The sequence below is a fragment of the Castor canadensis genome, chromosome 4 (genome assembly GCF_047511655.1).
Source record: "Castor canadensis chromosome 4, mCasCan1.hap1v2, whole genome shotgun sequence".
Taxonomy (NCBI): domain Eukaryota; kingdom Metazoa; phylum Chordata; class Mammalia; order Rodentia; family Castoridae; genus Castor; species Castor canadensis.
Genome location: NC_133389.1, coordinates 53460772 through 53474009, shown reverse-complemented (window position 1 = coordinate 53474009; position 13238 = coordinate 53460772). Strand labels below are relative to the sequence as shown.

Genomic DNA, 13238 nt, shown 5'->3' with positions numbered 1-13238 from the left:
CACATAAAAAGGAAAATAACTAAGTCTAACTTTGTGGGACCACATTCCTGAGAATGGAAAGCCAGAAATTCTCTGTGGATGGCTATGGGAAGCATTACGGCATAACCAAACTAAAGTTCTTGTGGTAGTGATTTTTACTCATGCATCTTAGCCCAAGCAACCAACTTGGTTGGGCTCAAACTTACTTCTCAGTAAGAGTAAATTAGTACTCAAACATCAACTACAGGTCAGGTGGATCAAACTGCATTGGACTGCTCGAAATAAAAGTCTTAGGAGACTTTGGAGCAGGGCTGGAAATTCGCTTTCAATAGGAGAAAAATATTTTGGAAGAAAAAAAAAGACTTCCAGTGCAAATGGGAAACCTCTAAGGCATCCTCCTCCAGGAGGAAAAACAAGAATGGTAACAGAAATGGCAGCACAGGTAGGGGTGAACGATGCTGTAAGGGTTAATTCCAGAAGGCTTAGAATTGTCCTGAGTTGTTTTGCTAAAGTACCTGCAAGGCACTGACCCCTGATTAAGGCACAAAATGTCCTGATTAATAGTATTGCTTTGTAACCACTGGTAAGAGAAGTTCCACGGCAGTTTGTTTCAGCTTTCAGCATTTATTGTTATCAGTGAGATTAATGATCTGGCCTCCATGAGGCCCCAAGAGACTCTGCTGTTGGGGTTGATTATGTAGCAAGAATATGTCTATGCAACCATTAAGGAACCCTGGGTGAAATTCCATTTTGAGCTCCCTGGAGTCAAGATGTTCCATGTACATGTCAGTGGTTCCTAGACCTAGAAAAGACCCAAATACATATGATCCTTAAAAGGAGAGGACACTGGAGTTAAGGCCTGGAGTTTCCAGATCTCCTGTGGTAATGCAGTCTTTGGCTGTGATATAGTTCCTTATTTTAATGCCAGTACTATCTTGGGCCCTTTTATTATAATAAATCATAGATTTATAAAGGCTGTCATTTTCATTGCTGTGAGTCTTCCTTAGAAACTGAACCCTGTCTGTCACCATTAGTGCACTTAGATTTCAGATACTTTAGACAAAATCATTATGGCCATAATTTCTCAAGTGCATCTCGTTTGACCCTTCATCCCCTCTCCTAAGACAAGAGCTCACATCTTCGTCCAGCAGAAACCTAAGAGCCTAAAACATAGAGCAGAAATTGCAAGATACAAGAAGGTACTAGGACTTGATCTCTTCAGTGTGTGGGGGGGAGGAGAGTGTGCAAAATCCTGTTAAATGGAAGGGCAAGGGCTTTGGTAAAAAAGGAAATGGCTGAAAAAAAGAAGAAATATGTTCCAGTTTTTGCTGCCAGTGTGTAAAAGGTAGACATTTAACAGTAACAGCAGGCATCTAGAAAACCATTCCCTAATGGTGGAGAAAACGTGAATGGGTTTGGGGTATAAACAAGAGCCATTTAGCCCTGTTAGGCTCACCACTCCCAGACTTCTAAAGACCCTATGAATTGGACCATAGACAAAGGGACTAGGAAAGACCAAGCTAAATCACAGTGTTAACAAAATTTCTAGTAAGTCTATAATCAGTATCACACATATATATACATATGTATTATGTATGAATATATGTGTACACACACACACACACACATAAATATGTTTAATTATAAAACCTCTGGCCTACCCATATTTAAATGGGTTACAGTAAGCCTGGAACTCCTGGCAGAGGTTGTTGACAGTAAGAGAAAGTTTGCCTACACACTGAGGTATAACAGGAAGAGTAGTAGGTTGACTGAGACCAATTCTCCATCTCAAAGTATCAACCCAGTATGGTAAGGAGCAAGTGAAGTCCAAGCCTCAGTCAGGCCCCCACGACCTCACCTCAGCACAAAGGGTGTTAAGAGAATGGGGGAGCCAGAGAGACTGACTGGGCTACCTTATAACAGTCAGCAGTCGCCAAGACCACCTTCACATTCAACAATTTACTAGAAGTACTCACAGAACTTGAGAAAATGGTTATGGTTTATTATAGCAAAGGATTTAAGTTAAAAATCAGTAAAGGCAATAAAGCAGAAGCCAGAAGAGACCACAAACAAGCTTCTAAATGTCCTCTCTCACTGAAGCCAGACAGACAGGACTTAATTCTCCTATCAATGATATGTGACAATAGGCATGAATACTTACCAACTAGGGAAGCTCCTATGAGCCTGGGTGTCCATGGTTTTCACTGAGCATCAGTCATGCAGTGCCCACACAGCAGAGACTGATCAGTCTGCAGCCTCTTCAGAGGTCAATCTGCTGTCATATGTGTGGAGGACCCCCTCATTTGGTGGACAGAAAAAGAAAAAAAAAACCAAGAGCAGGTAGAATGTGAAGGTGGGTCAAGCCCTCAAAATATGCCAGATGGAATGTGGAAGTAAAAGCCAACCTCTGAAGATGTTCGTGCAGGTTGTGAGAAATTCAACCATCAACCAAGGAAAAGACAATCAACCAGTAAGGTCCATAAAAAGGGAAATAATAAGTGGCCTACCCCAACATATAAAACCTAATCTCAACCCTGTTTCCAAGCACTATGTTCTTTGCCTAGCTGCTCACTGTCCCTCCCTTTTAACAGTATCCTAATAAATTTTTTCTTTCTCCTATTCTCCCCTTTCGGTAAATTCTTTTACCAACCTGTGGCTCCAAAATCCAAACAACATGGTCTAAGACTCCCACTATAAATCCTTGCCCCAGATAAACAGAGAGATTTTTATCAGGCAAAATATCCCAGGAGTTTAAAGGCTATCTCCCAGGTGCTGGTAGAGGACAAAATCATTCTTTGAAATAGGCAGGACTACTTTGTCAATCCTTTATCCTGCACATTTATCTTTGGTGATTCTCTGGACTGGATGAATGACATGAGCCGGTGGCTCACACCTATAATCCTAGCTACTCAGGAGGCAGAGATCAGGAGGATCACAGTTTGAAGCCACCCTTGACAAATAGTTCAAGAAACTCCATCTTGAAAACCCAACATAAAAACAGGGCTGTAGAGTGGCTCAAGTGATAAGAGTGCCTGCCTTGCAAGCTTGAGGCCCTGAGTTCAAACTCCAGTACCACCAAAAAGAAAGAAAACTATAGCCGAGAAGGTAGTTGGAGAAGAGACTAGGAAGGACTCTCAGCTTTGGAGAATGAGGGATTCACTTCCTCTACCTTATGGTTGGCTTCTTCCTAGCCACCCAAGGATGGTCACTGTGTTTGCTGTTTGGATCTCTATCTGGTCTTTCAAAAGGTCCTACTGAAGATCATGAGGCAGAGGCAGCAAGACAGAGATGGGGCTACTATAAAACATGACATTAAACAAAGAAGCTTTAGCAGATACTCCTTTAGAAATGGAGAATTAAATTCAGAAACTGAAAATCATACAGAAAAACTAAGGCAACTTTAAAGAAGAAAAATGAGACACAAGATCAAAATGTGAAAAAGAATGAAAGAAGAAAAAAGTTATAATAAAAAAGCAAATTTGTCTCAGGAAGAAAACAGCCTGGTCTTTCTACTTTGTCTTCATCCCTAAATGTAAATGTGCTAAAAAGCCTCTGCCTGGTGAGTTTTAGGTCCTGACTGTTGAAAGAGATGGAACATGCTGGAGACCAGCCTATCATCTGCCAGGTGATGTTAAGGTTCTTGATATATCCCTCTTAACATTCTAGCTAGATGAATCTTTTAACTCAATGAGTTTTTCACAGTAACTGGTCAGGGAGAGGGTGAAGTGAGGTTTATTTCTGTTCTTAACTATATAAACATATTTAAGGGACTAATTAAAGGATCTGAAAAATGTCAACAGACCTTGGATCAATAAAAAAAGATTATACTCATCATTACTTAATAGAAAATTGTTAATTGGAATATAAAAGCCTCTAATTATGTAACAGTCTTGATTAAAGGATTTAATCATGATCTTTTGAACACTGAAGACTATGATTTGGAACAATCTCTGTGAGTGAGTTGCTCTGAATAGCAAACCTACCTATAAAGACTCCAGGAATGGGTTGTGGGCCTGGTTCAAATGGTAGCACACCTGCCTAGCAAATGAAAGGCCCTGAGTTCAAACCCCAATATCACTAAGGAGAAAAATAAAACTTAAAAAAGATTACAGGATTTACTTAAATTCATTTATTTTTATCTACAGAAGATAAACTGTAAGAGTACAATAAGTATTTTAAAAGGATAGCCAGAGGTACATCAAGGTGTTGCAGAATGGATGGACCTGCCACACAACTTTGAAAAAGACAATTAGGAGTAAGGTTCAATAAATTCAAACAGAGTCCTGAGCTTAGCATCTAACCAACTCTATTTTCACACATGGTAAGAGAGAATGAAATCTAGCCCAACATGATTCATCATTATTCTTTTTCCTGAATGTTATCTACCTGGAAGCCCACTTCCTTAAAGGCAATTCCCCACAACCTAAGGACACAAGGTAAGATCTCCAGGGTTATTGGGCTGCTTTCTCTAACTATATAAAATTACCTAAAAATAGTGCAGACAGAAAACAATACACAGTCCACAGGACAAACACCTGGTTGCTTTCTGATCCACTCAGTACCTGTTTATAATCTGTTCTACAATAGTTGCACTCCTCTTGTTTCCTTGTGTACCTTATCTTACACTACAGACAAAGTCAGCAAAGTATTTATCAGCCTTTCTTTCCTTCCCCTTTCATACTGAATGTCTCTAGAATCTCTAGTTTTAGAGGCTGGAATTAAAACATAAAAAGCCACTACATTGTTGTTTTTTTTAATAGCAAGTCCTTGGAATTTGACTAAACTTATGCTGGCTAATTTTGAAAAGGACTTTATGAAGAAATTTAAAAACGTTCCAGTGCCTTTTGTTACTAATGAATGATGCAAAGAAAAGTAAAAGTTGAGGATAATAGCTTAAGAGTTCCAACTCATTCCGACATTTTTTTTTTAATATCATTAGTGGCTGGGGATGTAGCTCAGTAATAAAGGGCTTGCATAACATGTTTAAGACCCTGGGTTGGATCCCCAACACTACAAAACAGACAAAAAAAAGATGATCATTAGCAATAATTTGCATGCTGTGAGTGAAGAAATAATAAACCAACCCAACTTTAAGTCATTCTTGTCTATATAGTGTGTATTTTGTGAGATAATGTTTTTAAAAACTAAGTACCATCCCACACATGACTTTGAGCTGTATAGCTTATACATAACCACCAAGATTTTGAAAACGAATTGCTAAAACCTACAATGATAAAGTTATTGGAAGCTGTCTGTTATCACACACATTTATGTATTAAAATTTAATTTTCTAACTTATTAATAGCTACTTCACAAATATCAAAATCCTGTGCTCTATTTAGTACATTAGTTGACTTACTAAGTTTTCACATTTTGTTTTTATAAATCAGATTATGATTGCTAATGTCAGGCAGCACAAATACGACCACTTTTACTGAAACAAATAATAAAGGAATTACTTATCATGTTATAATCCTACCTTGGACTTATACATCCTGGCTCATTTTGCAAACTGGTCTCTATTTATACTCAACTGCAATTATAAATGTATACTTACCTTTGTTTTCAAAGAAGTGAAACAAAACCGCAGTAACTCTCAACATGATTTTAGTAAGTAATTCATTGGGACGTGATCATGTAACCATTTCTCTTGCTTACATATGAAATTATAAAACTAGATGCTTATTTGAGCTGAACTTTTCTATCATTTAAACAAGGAAAGTTCTCAAAAATTGATGCTTTACTTATCAGGTATAATTTATTGTTTCAATCTGTTTTAGTGATTGATCTATAATTTAATCAAAAATGTACTTTATAGAATGTGCCCTACGAATGATTATTTTGCAACAGATGACATAAGAATTTTCATTTGTATTTTATGAAACCATTTTCCAAGATGATGACAAAAGTAATTATCATTCTTCATTTTTGTTATAGACATAATTCAAAACCATGAAATTCACCCTTTGAATCATCACAATTCAGTGAATTTACAATTCACTATATTCAAAAAGTTGTACAACTGAATTCCAGAACATTTTTATCCCTCCAGAAAGTAATGTCACACCCATTAGCAGTCACTCCCTGTTCCCTCACCCTCAATCCTGTATCCCCAACTCCTGGTAAACACCATCTACCTACTTTCTGTCTTTATAGATTGCCTATTCTGGACATTTCATATAAAGAGAATCACAGAATACATGGTCTTTGTGACTGGCTTCTTTCACACAGCATGTTTTCAGGGTTCATCCCTACTGCAGCATGAATCAGTACTTCTTTCCTTCTTATTGCTGAGCAACATTCCATTGCACGCATATACCACATTTTGTTTATTCACTCATCCACTGATGGACATTTGGATTGTTTCCACTTTTTGGCTATTATGAATAATGGTAAATATGACATTGATGTCTAACTTTCATGTGTTCTCACTTCAATTCTTTCTAACCTTCAATTTCCTTTCTTTTATAGCCGAATATCTCAACGTGTTTATATACTACATTTTATACCTCATTTATTCATTTTGTGATGAATGCTTGGGTTGCTTCCACCTTTTGGCTATTATGAATAATACTGCTATGAACATAAGTGTGAAAATATCTCATTGATATTGTTTTCAATTCTTTAGGGTATGTATTCAGAAGTGGAACTGCTGGATCAAATTGTAATTCTACTTTTAATTTTTGGGGGAATCACCATAGTTTCATAGTGTCTGCACCATTTTACATTCCCAATGGTGCACAAGGGTTCCAAGGGTTCCACATCCTTACCAACACTAGTAGCCATCCTACTGTATCTTGTGGTTTTGAATTTCATTTCCTTAATGATTAGTGAAGAGCTTCTGTTCATGTGCCTCTTGACCATTTGTACGTCTTCTCTGGAGAAATGTCAAGTCCTTTGCCCATTTTTTCAACTGACTTACTTGGTTTTGTTGTTATTATTGACTTGTAAGAGTTCTTTATATATTTTTAAAATATTAACTCCTGATAAGATACATGATTTGCAAATATTTCCTTTCATTCCTTAGATTGTCTTTTCACTCTGTTCATTTGTGTCCTTTGATACACAGAAATTTTAAATTTTAGTGTCCAATTTATATTTTTACTTTTCTTGCCTGTGCTGCTGATGTCATATTCGATGGGTCCTATAACTTCCTAAACCATTTTTATTACTAGAATTAGAGCTTAAAAAAAAAAAAGGGAAAATACTGAGTTTACAAAGAAAGTTTCACAAGAGAGTCAACTCTGGTACCTAATTTATCCATACTTTGGCCTTATTTTTCTTGAAACTATATACTTTCTATTTTCTTCATGATGAACTTAAACTTCCAGCTCTCTCTTGGTTTGGGGGATTGAACCCAGGGACATCATGAATGCAATGCAGATGCTCTACCACTGAGCTAAACTCCCAGCTCTACTTCAAACCTATAGGTATTTTTCTTCTATACATTCTAGAGTCTTAGTTCTACACAACTCTATGGATATATCTCTCACTGAAAAGAGGAAAGACTTTTCTTAGGCTCTTCATCCATACCCTCCCACACGTCCCAGGAGCTGAGAATCACAAATGTTCAGCCAATATTCTTCCTTCTTTCCTTCTACTGATGATTTCCGTCCTCACTCTCCTGTCTAGGCTTCAAAAAGCCCTCAACTTCGACTCGGAATTATCCCATAAAGCTTATTTGCTCACTTCTTTTTTCTTTTCAGGGAAGTTTCATAGGTTCCATATAGATAAGGAGACACAGTGGACAAAAGAGTAGCAAGGAACAGACGGAAGGAATGTGGGGGGATGAATCAGGTGGCTGGAGGGGGGTTGCCAAAGAAGTAAAAGCTATGCTCACAGAGATGTTCCCACATGATCCAAGGAAGAAACAACTAATCAGTTAAAAAAAAAAAAGGGAGAAACCCAATCAAATGTGGCCTAACCTGAGGTTACTTACTCTAAATGCTGTCTCAGGGCACTATCTTCTTTGACTAGTTGCACACCATTTTCTCCCCTTTTAATGCCATCCTAATAAATCTGCTTTCTCCTACTCTGTTTCCATAAATTCTTTTACTAAACCATGGCTCCCCAAGTCCATGACACTCCATCCTCAGGAAATCTTATTTTTTCTAATGACTGGCTTCTCCTTTGCCCAGTATAATACATTTGAGACAGGCTGGAAGCATTCAGCAGGAATCAGGTGAGACAAAGCAACAACAGCATTAAAGGAGTTCAGGGATGTAAGCAGAAGGTGAAGGGAAGAGGAAGAGGAAGGTAGAAGAGAAGGAAAGGAGGGGAAGGGAAGGAAGAGGAGAGGAAAGGAGGGATTTATTAACCATCATCTACTGCAGTCTATTGTATGCAAAGCCTTCAACTAGTGACACTTAATACATTATTTCATGTCATTCAATCCTCCAAACATCCTTGAAAAAACAATTATTAGCTCCATTTGAAAGACAAGGAAAAATAGGCTCAGGGAAGTAAAACAGATTGTCCAAAATGGCTTCCATGTTCAAGACATGGAAAAAGAAAATGCTTTAAAATGAGAAAGGATTTTGTAAAGTGAGATTTTTCCTGAAGGATTGTTCCAAAATGGAAAAAAAAAGGGGGGGGGGGGGATAAGGACAAGCCCCAGAAGGTTCAGAAAGTCATATGTCTTTAAAATATATAACAGGTGGAGCTTATTATATGAGATTAAGTTGTCTGTAATGCAAGAATTATCTAAGAATTTCCTAACGTCAAAATTTAATAGGTTGTTGTAAAGCTAGCACCAAATTCTCTGTCTTAAAATAAATATTCTGCTCTTAGTAACTGCTAAAAACAGGCTTATAGGAAAAGTTTTATTTTATCAAGGTAAGTAATTGCTTGTATTCTGCTTTTTCAGGGTTTTGACTACTGATTTAACTGAGTCATAACTAAATCAAAGTTTGAAAGTCTGTTTATGTCAAGTCTTCTAAAAGACTACCTCATAATTATGGATAATTATTATCCTAAGTAATTCTAATATGGCTAGTGACCTATATGCGTCTGTGACTAAAGATGTATGAACTATATGTCAAAGATTGATTTGAACACTACACAAATGTTTATAGAGTTAAAAATGTGTAAGTTTAGTACAGGTAACACAACTAGCTGATGTGATGCTCTCTTTTATCTAAGATGTATGCTGGGTGCTGGTGGCTCATGCCTGTAATCCTAGCTACTCAGGAGGCAGAGATTAGGAGGTTGCAGTTTGAAGGCAGACCAGGCAAATAGTTTGTGAGACCCTACCTCAAAAAATCCTTCCCCCAAAAAAGCCGGGGGTTGGGGGGAGGTTGGTGGAGTGTCTCAAGGTATAGGCCCTGAGTTCAATACTTCAAAAAAAAAAAATCTGCATCACATCTGAACCTCCTACATATAAAAATGGTTAATAACCTTTGGCATTTCTGTCACTGGTTAATGCCATCCAGATGGGAGAGGCCTGCCATTTGGGCAGCCCTACTGCTTGGAATAGGAACTACATCTATTTGTCTTGACTGGATAAACATAATATAAATATATTATATGGGATATAATTAAACATTAAAAAGTGGGGGCTATTTGGGTTCACTGACACTGCTCCCCTAACTGGTAAAAAAAAAAAATTCTAGGGTTTTAGGTTTTGGTAGTGCTATATATATGTTATCTTACCTATCAAAAGACTCAAGGTTTTACTCCCAAGGGTAAAAACAAAGTTAGTGTATGTGTATGATATGTCTAAATTGTAGTGCTAACTATGCTGGCTCCTTTACATGTTAAATGTATTTGTGTTCTCCATGTTTTAAAAAAGTGCTATTGTGGTGAACACATATAAGATTGTTGTTGTATTGAAGGCTTGTATTGTGTTAAAGTATAAAAAATTGTTGAAGAAGTATTAGCTAGTGTGTGTTAGGACTTAGAAACCAGCCGGCGTGTGACAGGCTTATATGCTAATAAGCCAAACCTAAGGTGGTGGCTGATATGCAAACAAGCTAACCCTAAGGTGACGGTACAGATAACAGGGGTGGTGAGGTCACCACCGGGTATATAAACTCAGGCCAGAACCCAAAACCTCGCTCACCTCCTTGCCCACCAGAGACCACACCATCAGAGTCCATCCCAAGGCCCTGATGTGGAGGCAGCTGCCGCTTGTGAGCATGCCCCTTCTCCCCACGACCATTGATGCCGCCAGTGAACTGTGAACACGGTGGCTGTGAGAATCCCCTGGGATGAGCTATGCCCCCCTCGTCAGCTGAGAAGACGTCACAGGGTGAGTGAGACTTGGGGGAAGGTCTGAGTAACTCCTGGCTGGCTAGGGTAGCAGAGACAGCATTAGGATCCATAGGAAAGCACCGTGTGAATTTGTTTGAATAAAAACCCTGTTCTCTGAAATAAGAGTCTCCTGAGTACTGTGTCTCTGTACTTAATTGAACCAATAGGTGCTAGCAACAGCTATACCAAGTAGTTTCCTCTAAATTAAAATTGCCAAGGATGGTAGACATGTGTAGGTTTGTGTACAGGTGTTCTTAATTGTAACATTACTAATGTAATGCTGTCAATGAATTGTTGTCAATTACCAAATATTTTAAAATTCTAACAATGGCTGTTGTAAGTGTTCTTGTCATCTGTAGTTTAGATCCTTCTCTAAGGCATTTACAATCAAACTCATGGAAAACACCTCTAGCAAGTACTTATTTTCCAAACATTTGTTTCTTTAAATATTTGCTCTAACTGGCTTTGCTCTGTATTCTCCTTATAAAACTTTTTTGCCTGTTGATGTTCTACAGAAGTATACCTCTATCTAACAAAGGAATCTAAGGAACATTTTTTAAGACATCGAGACATAATCTGTAAGGCAGACAAAATTAAATTTAATGGACTTCAAGTAAGTTCAGCCTAGGGGCCACTTCTTCTAAACTTCTTTGTTGCTTATATTTGGCCAAAAAGAGTCTTAAGGGCACTAGAACTCCCACCTGACCTACCTGTCACTCCCCTCCAACATGGGACTAAATCAAATCAAACCAACCAGGACATCTTATCCTGGCAAGGAGAAAAGACCTCCTGGGACAAAGTTATCCTAGTCATGAAGGACCTTTAAAAAAGTTTAGTATTTTTTTATTATTGTTGGACTGGGGGAACATTATGACATTTACCAAAGTTCTTCCAATATATTGTAGTTAAATTCAACCCTCCATCATTCTCCTTTGTCCCCCATTTTCCCATTCCTGGAACACTTTCAACAGGTCTCATTTTTCCATTTTCATACATGAATACATAATTTCCACCATATTCACCCTCCCACATCCTCCCTCCTCCCACTGGTGCAAACCCCAGACAGGACCTGTTTTACCTTCTGTTCAAAAAACAAAAGACTAAACTGTTCAAACAAGAGAGATTAAACTGTCAGGTCCCAAATAGAGCTGCTTGTGGCCTGCATCTCCAAAATCAATTAAAGCCAAGAGGCTAAAAAGGAGTGACCCCTAAGCATGAATGCCTGATGTTCAATTCCTGTCCTTCCAACTGGATAAGAACTCCCTTTGGCTCTTTATCATCTACTGTTTCTGCAGCTCCAGAAAAAAATCCAGATGAGCTCCTTATTAAACCTTATAGTAATGTTTTGACCAAGTTTGTGTCCTCCTGTCTCCAGGCTATAAAACTACAAATTATACAACCCAAGGGCTAACTCCACTAAACTCTGACCATTTATATCTTAAATACACAACATATGGATACCAACTGTCATCTTTATAGCAGCTACCAATCAACTTTACTGTTTCCATGAGTGGCAGGTGTTTTCAGAATGTTAAATCTATAGACTTTATTTACCTTAATGTTTTTTTATCCACATATTAAAAAAAAATCTTTTACTTTAAAGGATGGTTTTCACTAATTTCAGTTTGATTTTTCTCTTAGTGAAAAAGCAACTGGATGTTTCCTGGTCCTGGCAACCCATCAACTAAATTTCCCTTGTCACCTCTTAAATTTAAGACAAAAATGAGAGCCTCAAATAAAGACCTCCATCTACCAGGGACTCTTAGAAAGGCCTCTGTGAGAACACCCTAACTGCTGTCTCCTACCAACACCCCTTTCTAGCTCGAATCAGTCAAAGAGCTATCATCACCCCTTTTCCCTTACTTCTTCAGATGAGGGGAATAAGCAAGAAGGCTAGACAATTAGCTAACAGTAGACAGTATAGCTAGGACAAAAGATACCCTGAAAACCTTCCCTATGACCTCCCTGTGACCTTAAAAGGTAGAAAGAAGGGAAAAGCAGGATATACTAGAATGAAGACACCAAAAAGGGCTAGGGCATGACCAATCAGAATGTTGCAGGCATAGCCAATTGAAATGCTGCTTTCTGCACACCTATTAATATGGAAATTGAGCAATACTCAGGAGAAAATGAAGAACAGCCTCAAGACCACGTGACTTCTCTGGCACCCTCTCTTGGGACTCCTCCCAGCTCTGGGAGCTCTACTCTTTGCTATTTTTCTATTTTAATAAAATCTCCCACCTTACTCTCCTTGTCCATGATTTTCATTCTTTGAAATTGTGAAACAGTCTTCAGGCTCAGACAGAGTAAGTCTGGTAAAACTAAAAGCTAACAATTTTTGTATTTTTACATGGTTAAAAAAAATTTAAAGAATTTCAGTATCTATAAACTGTCTTACTGGAACAAGCCATGCTGCTCATTTACATATTATCTATATATACTTTCACACTACAAAAACTTGAGTAGTTGAGACTGTATGGCTCACAAAATCCCAAATATTTAATATCTGGCTGTTTACAGAAAAATTTTATCAACCGCTGGTCTGTACTCTGATTTGTAACAGCATTCCTCCTTCTCTGTAATTAAGCAATCTTTTGATATAAACCCATGCCAGCTGAGATATAAGCACTAAATCTTACCTCCTTACTAGCCTCTGGGTCCTGACTTTGTTCTGTCTTGCTATCAGGCCTGTCTACCTAGCATGACAATAGGAAAGACAGATAAATACAAAGATGAAATTTACAAGTGTTATCAATGACAGCCATTTATAAATTTTTCACATCTCAATACAGAGTAATAAGGTAACTTGCCTCAAGGTTTCAAGACTAGTTAAAAAAAAGACTAGTTCCGATTCAAACCTAACAGATTTCAGGAACCTGGCTCTTAACTACTGTACCACATTGGCTTCCTAGGGAGCCTAAGGACCCGATGGCCCCAATGTCAACTTAGAATTCTAGCTTCTGTTAAAATCTTCATAAATAGCCTATCTCAAATACAAGGTAAGACTT

The 13238-nt window shown here is 37.9% G+C and overlaps 1 long non-coding RNA gene across 1 annotated transcript; it reads left to right on the top strand.

Annotated features, from left to right (window-relative positions):
* Positions 1 to 10028: 10028 nt before the first annotated feature.
* Positions 10029 to 12475, top strand: LOC109690401 (uncharacterized). Its single transcript, XR_002212794.2, has 2 exons — positions 10029 to 10228; positions 11872 to 12475. It is a non-coding gene; the product is annotated as an uncharacterized lncRNA (long non-coding RNA).
* The last annotated feature ends 763 nt before the right edge of the window (positions 12476 to 13238 follow it).